Source organism: Pinus tabuliformis, chromosome 2_2, assembly GCF_031772625.1.
Source record: "Pinus tabuliformis cultivar Carrire ecotype Pingquan chromosome 2_2, CPIR1, whole genome shotgun sequence".
Classification (NCBI taxonomy): domain Eukaryota; kingdom Viridiplantae; phylum Streptophyta; class Pinopsida; order Pinales; family Pinaceae; genus Pinus; species Pinus tabuliformis.
Genome location: NC_142300.1, coordinates 619,048,728 through 619,059,637, shown reverse-complemented (window position 1 = coordinate 619,059,637; position 10,910 = coordinate 619,048,728).

The window sequence follows — 10,910 nt, the reverse complement described above, 5'->3', positions numbered from 1 at the left end:
CAAGACTCAGTAAATGGAACAGATAAACTGCCAGATTGTGAACGACTGTTGTTGGATCTAATGCAGGAGGAGATTAGGATAAGCACCAGAGATGGTTCTTCATCAAAGCATGATGATGAAGAAAATCTAGTCTTAGAGAGTAAGGAGAGGAAATGGAAAGGGAAGGCTTCCCATTCCAAATCGATTTCTTCCCATCATGGGAAGAAGATTGAAAAATCTAAAGTGTGATGCTTTAATTGTCCTGAGGTGGGACATTATGCAAAAAATTGTCCACAGAAGAAATCCAAGAAGGGATCCTCGAAAGGATTAGATGGTGAGGCACTGGCCTCCCAGTTCGAATTGGATTTTACCCTCATCGCATGCATGGTTTCATCGATGGTGGGTTGTGTTTGGTACCTAGACAGTGGAGCCTCATTCCACATGACCAACGACAAGAGTTTATTCAGTACCTTGGGTGAGAAAGACCTCCAGATGTGCATAGAGATGGGCGATGATGGAAAGTACCATGTTTTAGGTGAAGGCACGGTTGTGTTTCAGAGGGAGCATGGAACTCCTCTCACCCTGACTAATGTAAAGTATGTGCCTGGACTGAAGAAGAACCTGGTATCTATCACAATGTTGGAAGACAAAGGCTATGATGTAGTCTTCATTAAAGGAAAGACGTTCCTGAGACACATCACCATGGGACAGACCAAGAGGATTTGGATTCGAGTGAAGAATCTCTACAAGCTGGAGGTAGATGAATGTGTTGCATTGAGTTCCAAAGCAGAGTTGGTGCAAAGGCAAGATATTGGTGAGCTATGGCATAGAAGATTGGGCCACTTGCATCATCGGGCCTTGAAGATCATGCAGCAGATTTCTACCAGACTTCCCAAGGGTAAACTTTATTAAGTGGATACATGAAAAGGTTGTACCTTAGGTAAGTATGCAAAATCTTCCTTTCAAGATTGAAACAGTCGAGTTGGAGCAATATTGGAGCAAGTTCATACATATGTGTGTGAATGATTTTCGACAGCCTCCACCGCTAAACAAAGGTACTATATTTTCATTGATGATTTTTCTTGTAGATCTGGATCTATTTCATGCAGAAGAAGGATCAAACCTTCTCAAGGTTTTATGAGTTCAAAGCCTTGGTTGAGAAAGAATCAAGAAAGAAGATAAGGGCCTTGCGAAGCAACAATGGTGGAGAGTATGTCTCTCAAGAGTTTAAGGACTTCTGTGCAGCAGAAGGAATTAAACGGGAGTTTACGGCACCCCATAACCCACAGCAGAATGGGGTGGCTGAAAGGAAGAACAGAATGATTGTGAGAGCAGCTCGGGCGATGTTCCATGACCAAGACCTACCACTTCATTTGTGGGTTGAGGCATGCAATACAGCAGTATACTTGCATAATAGAATCCGTCATCACATACTTGGGATGAAGACACCAGAGGAAGATTTCTACGGGAAGAGACCAGATGTGAGTCACTTCAGGATCTTTGGCTCATCGGTATTTTTACATGTGACGAAAGATGCCCAGAAGAAACTTGAGCCAACAGCTGAGTTGGGGATACTTCTGGGGTACACTGATACACCCCACAACTATCGGGTGTTCTTTCCTACCAATCAAAGGAGAGTGGTACGCAAAGATCTAAAGCTCGACAAGAAAAAGGCCATGCGAGTTTCCCTTCAAAGGGAACTCAAGTTGCATGCAAAGGAGGAACTTTTGGTTCCTAAGGAGGAGGAGCCTCAGACTAATTTGAAGCAGCCGCATGCAGAGGATCCAGGAGTGGATACATCCATTCATGTAGATTCTTCCAGAGATGGGCAGGAACGCTCAAGGGAAGCTGACAGATTGTTGATAGATGCGAGAGAGAATGTGGGAGAGCCATCTTCTCAGCATAGACAGAGGAGGTCACCTGAGTGGTACACTAGTTGTTAGCTCTTCTATGCAACGTTGATTCTCTAAAGGTTAGAAAAAGGCTTGGTCTGTTTGGTGGCATCTTCAAAGGAGCTCACAATGGTCATTTTCTCCTTTTTTCCTCCACCCCGCTTATTATCCTCCATCTCTGTTTCCCCTATTTCCTCCTAAACCCTGCAAAATAGCCCCTTTTAACTTTAGCCCGAAGTGCGAAGCCCAAACCCGCCATAAAACCTCACCCTGATGACCTCACGCGTTCATAAACCCCTCGCCTCATCTCCACCGTTGATCACCCCACTGATCTAACGGCTCCAGTCACGTCCAATAAAGTAACTTGCACGATATTTTCTCCACCGTCCAATCATTTCCATAAACATTTGATGGCATTTGCTTCCATTGTGCCCACAATTTGATCAAACGTTAGCACGCGATGAGAGTGGTTTTTCTCTCTCATTCGCCGCTACGTGTCGATTGCTGAATGGAATCGCGTGACCCCGTCCTTTTACCGCTCAATGCCCAAAATTGGTGCGATAAATACCATTTACCACCGGATCGTTTCATCCCGCCCATTAAAGCTTCGTGCAGCTCCGTTGCCTGATTACCGTCTGATCTACCCACCGAAGATCTGACGGCCCCGATTCACCCTGCTCTCACCTCAGCCAATATCCTCTGCCGAGCCATCTCCGCTGTCCATTTCCTCGATCCGATGGCCATCCTTCCCTCTCATCCCGACTGTTCGTTTGCCCATGCATTCCACGTCCTTGACCACTCTGTTACCCGAAGAAGGAGATAACCAGTTTGCCAGTACCAGTCACAGTCATTCCCGAACAACCATATTTAACAAAAGGCATGGCCAGGGGAGAAAAGGATAGAGCACGACCCTATAACCGAATTTATCAACTATGGAGCTCCACTGGTACAAGCACTCCAACTACCTAAGAGGATAGCGCAGCACCTGAACAGATCGAATTCACCCACTGAAGCAAGAAAACATGTTCAAAGACTTCATCAGGTAGTTAAATGTAGTTGGTGGTCAATTATGACCCCTCCATACCTAAATGGCTAAGTGCCCTCATATTGTAAATCTATAAATACCCAGAAACAAGATGTAATCAAGGTTGGTGGTTGGCATTTGATGTAAGGTTCAACTTCTGGAGACTGTAGATATTTTGTCACTTGCAGCGTCTCGTCTTCATGTTCAGCTATTACAAGCTTATTTTGTTGTTAACTGCTCACTTTCCATTCTCCTCTGTTCTAAGCTTGTGCTTGATATGTTGTGTTCTTGATCTTTTGAGGTTTAGCACTAGATAATTGTCACCTTATCTCTGTGTTAAATGGTTGAATGTATCACTGAATAAGTCACTCAGGTTTCTTTCTATCTGATGCAAGAGAGCTGTCATCCTGTCTGTGCATTAGTAGAATAGATTTACAAGCTTCTTTACTAGTTACAGCCGGCCATCACATGGTCTTGTGCATCTGCTGGTATGCTTAGTATTCTCCATATTCACCCAATATCTAAACTATGAGCATTTGGTCATCTAAAACCTTGTAGTATGGGGGTGTTCACACATGTCTGGAATGAAACAAAGTAGAAGTGGTTATCTGGCTTGAAAAAACCATCATTCCTTCAATTAAACCTGCAACAATAGTTGAATTCATATGTTACTGGGCATCTCCGAGCTACAACCTAGGAGAATTTCTTGGAATCCTAACATAATTGGACCCATTACCGGGGAGAGGAGATTGAAGCTCAGCTTCCTTGGGAGAAAGACACAGATCCAGCTTTGATGATAGACAAAGTTTGGACACATTTTTTATTGTAATCATCTATCTGGTGACTCTACTGGAGGAACAACCTTTTGGTGACTCCACCTCATAGTTCTAGCTCAATTTGTGAGGCATACTCAGAGAAATCCTCAGAAATCACCAGTTGATCCAGTGCCTGACCCTGAGAAGATTGTCAAGCAGAGAAAAACATCACAGAAAGGAGCATCAAGATCAAGTAAGCCTAAACAATCTTATGTATCTCTGCAAGAAAGGCTTGTAACTGAGCATGCACATGTTGAAAATATAGAGCCTAGCACTATCAGTGAAGAAATATTCTCAGAGATTCATAAAGCTCCTTGTTCAATAAGTTCCCCTTTGGATCTCAGTCCAAAGAAAACCTCCCCTATAGTCCATCAGTTTCCTTCATCCCTGTCATTTATTTCTCAGCCTTCTGCCTTTCAAACTACCATTACCCTTCCATCTACCCCAGTCATGGCAGGCCCACAAGCACCTACCAAAATGGAAAGAATCATAGCTGCTAGGTATGGACCCTTGGTCCTGCATGTTCCTTTGAATGCCATGTCTATAGGAGAATACCAAAAATACATGCCTAAGTTCATTGGTACAGAGGGAGTAACAGCTGAAGAACACCTTGAGTCTTTTTATAGTTATGCTGATAACCTAGATATCAGTGAGGATGATGTGTGGATGAGAGTATTTTTCCAAAACCTTGATGGAGAGGCTAGAAAGTGGTTCAGAGAACTGACCCCTAGGTCTATAGAAGACATTGAAGCATTAGATGATGTGTTTTTGAAGCATTGGGGAGATAAGAAAGACCTGCTATATTACCATACTGAGTTTGGCAACCTCAAGAGCGAAAACGGGGAGTCATTGTCTGATTTTAATAAGAGATTCAATCGTATGTGTTATAGACATTTTTGGGCACTACAACCCCAAGCATGAAATGTCCATAAACCAAGGGCTCCTAAGTCCCTAAAAGTGTTGTTCTAACCACTAAAGGAACAAGGTCAACTGATTACAGCTTCTCCCAGAAGTTCTCCATGAAAAACTGCTCAGAATTGGTCAAAACAGGATCATTTCAGCTGCTCCACAGGCCAAGTGCGTTGCATCTCACCTAAGTACATTGTGAGGGTGCGTTGAATTTCAAAAAGCCCTTCTATGGGGTGCGATGGGTGAGAAATGACAAATGGCAGTGTCATTCTGCGAGGTGGAGAGGCAATGGAAGCTTCCAGAAACTTCTCCTGTGACACTTGCCTCTCTGAATTCGACCAAGGATGAGTAAGAGATCATCAATCTCCAAGTGGAAGCAAGAACTATCAGAGAGAAGACACTAATCAAATCATAAGCTGACTCATCTCCATTACAGATATCTATATATGGATCCCTCATCCCAGAGATCCAGAGGCTGGAATTTTGCATATTGTAAGGAATTGTTGTTGGTTTCTTGAGAAAAACATTAGATTGTTGGGTGATCTAAGCTTTGTATGAGGTGAAGAGGGGCTTCCTTGCTGAGAGGTTGATGTTGGGTCAGAACAACTGGTTGTAACTCCTCTTGGATTTTTCTTGTTTATCAATAAAAGTTATTCAAGTTTTCCTCCATACTCTTGTGTCATTTATGTTTGCTGCATTTGTATGGTCAATTTATATCTGATCCTATATTGTTTATGATTATAGATCCATGTCTTTGTATAGTGCTATGCTACTGTGATCTTACAGGTACTCTGTGAAGCTGGGTGTGCAAGGGAACAAGTAGCGAAAGACTATCAAGGAAGAGAGGAATCACACCAGGAGATTAGCGCAAGACAGAGGTTAGTCTTCTTTGTTCCTCTCTATCTATACTTTATAAAGGAAAAACGAAAGTAGCGTTACTGTGTTTGTTTCTAAGGTAGCTATCACACCTTAGTGGGATAAGCAGTTCTGAGTAGACACTTTTCCCTGTAACAAAATGGTGACTCCACTGGGGACGAATTAGTTTGTTTGTTTATCTTCCTTGTTGTCTATTTCATAAACTTACAGACGGAGTCTGAAGTCGTGCCAGGTAGCATTTGAACTACGTTTTCCATAGCAAATGCAAAGTAGATAAATGCCACTTCAGTCCATCTCTGAGATCTGTTTATGATTTAAACAACTGATTCACAAACTCTCTGATTGCCCTTGTGATAGCTCTTAGATCCTCCTTAGATCTACCCATGATTGTTGAATTACTGATTACCTTTTGCTGGGCCAAAACCCATGAACTGAACTACAAACTGTGACCCGGAACCCAAGCAAAGTCTCGTTTCTGGCCCAGCGCAGGTACTGTTCTGAGAATCTGAAATTCAGCGCACTTCCCGAGTGTAGAAGGTGTGCTGCATTTCAAATTCCCTGTGTTACAGGTGCGCTGATCAGACTAGGCTTTGTTCAGTTTTGGTTTCTGTGATTCATTCTTTCCAATTCTATTCCTGAATTTTGTTGCCTGTGATCAGTATATGTCTGTTTGAAACCCCTTTTCCTTGATTTTATTCCGCCTCCTTTGTACAAAAGAACTGTAAATGTTTTTGTGTGTTTGTTGAGTCATTTTCAGTTCTCCTTTGCAAAAGTAGCGTAATCGTACTGTCGTCCTTTGATTTGAAACTGTCGCAAGTGTTGATTTCAATCATAGGAAAGAGTTTGGTTGATGTTGATAGTCGATTATCCTGTTACTATTGTTTTTGGTCTGAATTTGTAATTTTCCTAGTGTCAAAACAAGTATTCATTTCAAAATCGTAAGGTGTTGTGATCGTCTCCATTTTGATTTCGAAAAGAAACTTGTTGATATTTGTCACTTGAAAAGAAATTCAGATTTGTGCATCAAATTTCTTCTTATCATTCATATACTAAAGTCGAAAACAAATACATGCATGTGCATTTGCATTTAGACAGTCTGATTGGTTTGATTTAGGAAAGTGCATTTAGAGTATGCTCTTTGCTCTTTGTGAAAGAATTATGTCTTTCTTTCCTTAGTAGCTAGGATTTTCATTGCACAAAGAAGATAAAAAGATTGTTTATCATCTTAGATTGCATTTTAGGAATTACATCTACATCTCGCGGTGAACCTGAAAGGAAAACTTCATAAACAAGATCAACTATAAAATAAATTCAATGAATCTAACAACGCTTTATAACTTAACGCACAACATTTAGAAGTCTAGGCTAGAGACGTATTCCGGCGTCGTAAAGCCTGGTAACTGTTGTTCTCACTGATGGTTGGGTGATTCCTCCACTTTGAAACGATAAGTGCCAGTACGGACTTGTGCTCCCACGTATTGTCGAGTATATTTTGGGAGACCACAATAGGCTTAATCCTTTATCCATAGGAAGCCGTGTTTGCCACCCTATCGATCGTAATGCACTGAACACAGCATTCGGGAAGATTGACTGTCGTACTGTAAAAAGTATTCTGTAGTTTTGCGATTGGTTTGGTAATCCCTCTACCTAGATTTCCAAAGCAGTCTCTTTCATTCCTTTTCAGACTCTTTAACAGAAAAGGTCCATCTGAGCACTTGTCACTTCAGGCTCATTAAAAATCGAAGGCGACTAGAGTCATCTTTTGTTTTTTCTCGACTCTTAAAAATTGAAAAAACAAGTTGTGTCAAAGTGTCTAAAATTCATTTAATTTGGAAACATATTTCCCCTTTATTTTTAGTTGATTGAGTAATCCGCAATCGTGGAAGAAAGTCAATTGAAACCCTGTCGTTCGCGGAGGCTTACGAGTCAACCGTCTTTGTCTCTGGAATCGAAGCTAGTACGGACAAAGCGAACTCGTTTAACCGGTTCCAAATCTCCTATTAAAGTTAGAACAAGTGTTCCAACAACATCAGAGACTCCGGTTACTCCAAACATTTCTGGAATCCCTGCCTCTACAGAAGAAGTTCAGCAGCCACAGAAGGACAGTAGTACTGATCCTAGTCTGAGGGTAAACACTTGTGTTACCGAACTAGTTCCATTTACAACCGGTTCGGAGAGTCTTGCTCCTCAAACATCTGTCGTTGTCGATTCCATACCTTCTTCGGCACCAGAAATATTCTACGGACCTGACGGTCTACCCCTTCCACCTGGTTTGATTTCCATAGAAGAGATTGTGGAAGATCCTCCAACTAGTACTCCATCGCAATTTGGAGTCGGGATCACTCTGTATCCTTCTTCGTCAGAAGTTAGTCTACCGCCAGCGGAAGCTCCTGTAGAATCGCTAGGTAATCTTTTGGATAGACTAGAAATGTTTGAACAACCGTCAACATCTAGGACTGTGTCGTCTGACATAGCGACGGCAGAACCCCCTGCTATCACTCCAACAATGTTCGTTGTTATACCATCTGTCCCAACTAGCTCTCAATCGCTAGAAGGAGCCCACTCAGGGGCCATTTCGACAGTATGGTCTGTTCCTGTTTGTTCATCCGGATTAATATCCAGAAACTCTTATGTTGAGTCTCGACAAATTGATCCATTTGGAGGTCAATTTGAGCAGTCCGGCCCTCAAGGGCAAACTATTCCCTTGAGTTCTGGATTACCACCGTATGTGGGGCAGTATGCCCTTTCATTATCCCCTCCGGGGGGACAACCATACGGGAGTTCACAACAAAATTCGAGTTATGCTGGAATTACTTCAAGCGGTTGGGTACCGATACTACCTCAACAACCAAGAGTTGTATATTCGATGCAACAATGCTTACCTATGTCAAATATACCAACTACGCCAGTTATTGTGACGGTGTCGCAAGTTTAAGCGCTGCCTGTTGTATGCCAACCTCAGGTTTCTCAGGTTGTAATGCAACAGCCCCTTGACCCTGCGACTCAACCACAATCGCCGACTGGTGGAATGACACAGGTCCAGACGGGTACAATTACCCCTCATCTTGGTCAAACAGTTAGTATCGGGCAACAGCACATGGCATCACAACCATGGCTAGTACAATACCAACAACCGCAATTCCAACAAGTATACCAAGGTTCTGAGCAACAAATCTTTGCAAATAGTGGGAAGTCATTTATTCAAAACGGTCAAAATCAACCATTTTACAATGGTCATGCCCACCAACCTTACCAAAGTTACCAGCATCAAATGCATTATGTCGGTATGCAAATACCAACTACTCAGGCAATCCCATCTTATCCTGGGTATGCTTCACCTAACCTGAATCAACAGTTACCCTTCATGGCAACTTTAGAGTTACCTGATTTAAATCGGTTAACAAACGATCCAATCGCTTACGCCCCTTGGTGGCCAGCGATTTCGAATAAACTTCCATCAGATATTCCTAAATTTAATGGAAATCCAGGTGAAGATCTGTCGAATCATGTGATGACCTTTCATCTGTGGTGTTCATCAAACACCCTAAACGATGATTCGATTAGGCTTCACCTTTTTCAGAGGACGTTGACTGGTTCGGCAGCAAAATGGTACATCGAATTGCCTAGAGCTTCATTCGACAACTTCAGTACCCTAGCCACAACCTTTTTAACCCATTTTCAATTACTGATAAGGTACGAAACGGGAACTGAACTCCTTACCAACTTCAAACAGATGACGGCCACTCACATATCTGATCATATACATGAGTGGCGACGTCGTCGTAGAATGGTAAAAACATATGTTCCCGATCAGCTCTTAGTTGAATGGTTTATCAAGTCATTACTACCTTCCATCACGGAAGATGTGGCAAAAGCGGGAGTCGTAACAGAAGAGAAAGTTATCGCTTGTGCGCAATATTTGGACTTGATTTACACTCAGTCCGGCACGCTCTACGATAAAATACCTGACGCCCCTAGACCATAATTCTCAATTCCTCCTCCTCCTAAATCAAACAATGACTCTCATGCCGGCAATGGCGTGATTGGCGCAACAGACACGAAATTGACAAAGGCTACATCCAAAAAGGCCCATAAGATTTCAGGTCAAAATGCAAAAGATGAACTTCTTACCTCGGAAGTAAATGTCGTATCGACAGATAAAGGCAAAGAAACCAAGCAACCAGGGGGCAAGAAGAAAGGCAAAGGGAAGAAGAAGAAACAGGAAGAATCATCTCTTGAAAAATCTTCTGCAAACCCTCCTGGAAATAGGAAACAAAAATTTCCATGCATGATATGCAATGAGGATCATCGGACACTAGATTTTCCACACAGAGCTGAGCTTAAAAAATTCTTCAAGAATTCAAAAACCTCCGCAGTGTTAACTGATCCGTTTCCAAATCCAAGAACAAATCTGGTTGACAGTGGAAATGCTTCCCCGTCTCAAGTGCTAATGTTTTCAATTTCAAAACAGCGAAATGATGCTTTGATATCGACGAGGAACAAAGATTATGGGAATCCACAGCTGTCGAACAACAAGGATAAAGATCAACCTAGTAGTTTGACAACAACTTCAACAGAAGTTGCGCCGCCCATCATTCCTGAACTGACAATAAAACCGTCAAATGGAGTAGTACATAAATCGACATTTAATCCTCATGCTAGAGCAGCACAACATTATAATATAGTGGAAGATTTGGCCCAATTGCCATCCGCTATGTTGACTCTTGAAGTACTACAAAATTGCCCATCCCAAAAGCAGGCTTTCTTATCAGCCATTGGTGGGATAGACCAAAAGGATTCCAATCTTGTATCCTTCGATCATAAAGGATACGATCCTCAATTACTAGCTCAACTAGCTTTCCTTGTTCAAGTGAAAGCCCTCAACAAAACTGTTCATCGAATAATTATTGATGAGGGGGCATCTACATGCATTATGTCGATGAGTTTCTAGAAAACTTTAGGATCTCCAATCTTGTCGCGATCTTTGACGACATTAAAAGCATTCGACGGAAGAACATATACCCCATATGGTATTCTAAGTAACTTGAAGGTTGAACTAGGGGGAAAAACAGTAGAAATAGATGTTCAGGTAATCGACGGAAATCTCAATTACAATATCCTACTAGGAAGGCCTTGGATATATGCTATGGCTGCCGTTGTGTCGACATATTTTAGGAAGATTGCATTTCCCTTTCAAGGAGGGATTACAATCGTCGATCAACAAAACTTCCTCCCCAATGGTTCTCAAGTTATAGGAAGCATTCCTATGATCCATGGAAGCCCCCATTCACTTCAAAGTATCAGAGTAGGCCTACTAAAAGACCCTGTATTAATGGGAACTTTTGCCCTTCCACCTCTAATCAATTTGGCGGAAGTAGCGTCGGTAGGAACCTGCAATATGATATCTTCTAAAAA